Source organism: Schistocerca serialis, chromosome 9 (genome assembly GCF_023864345.2).
Source record: "Schistocerca serialis cubense isolate TAMUIC-IGC-003099 chromosome 9, iqSchSeri2.2, whole genome shotgun sequence".
NCBI classification, from domain to species: domain Eukaryota; kingdom Metazoa; phylum Arthropoda; class Insecta; order Orthoptera; family Acrididae; genus Schistocerca; species Schistocerca serialis.
Genome location: NC_064646.1, coordinates 181840241 through 181841009, shown reverse-complemented (window position 1 = coordinate 181841009; position 769 = coordinate 181840241).

The following is a 769-nucleotide window of genomic DNA, read 5'->3' as shown; positions in this document are numbered from 1 at the left end:
ACCGCGACGGTCGCAGGTTCGAATCCTGCCTCGGGCATGGATGTGTGTGATGTCCTTAGGTTAGTTAGGTTTAATTAGTTCTAAGTTCTAGGTGACTGATGACCTCAGAAGTCAAGTCGCATAGTGCTCAGAGCCATTTGAACCATTTTTTACAAATTAGGTCGTATCATGTGACACACGTACTTTCAATAGTGCTGTGTATGACACACCAGACGTGTTTTCCGTTGGAGGATTCGGTGGACTTGTCACCTTGTCATCAAAGATTTGCGGTTCCCATTCGAAAGCCACTTCCTTTCGGCTGCTAATAGAGTAAGTAGTTGTGCAGAATCAGCTTTCATTATGGATCCCTTCCTAACACGCTGTTGTTGCGAACGGAAGTTACACCACGACACAGACACAAATGTGAATACAGCGAACAGCGAAAAAGAACTAAAATAAAATAAAAAAATTGGCACGAGGAAGCTTTGAACACGCTTCGCCCGCTTTGCAGTCCAACATCGTGACCGCTGAACTACGATGCCCTCGCTTCTTTTCAGCGATTAGTGGTTCAAATGGCTCTGAGCTCTATGGGACTTAACATCTGAGGTCATCAGCCCCTAGAACTTAGAACTACTTAAACCTAACTAACCTAAGGACATCACACACATCCATGCCCGAGGCAGGATTCAAACCTGCGACCGTAGCGGTCGTGCGGTTCCAGACTGTAGCGCCTAGAACCGCTCAGCCACTCCGACCGGCCAGCGATTAATGTTCCACTTGTTTCGCTTGC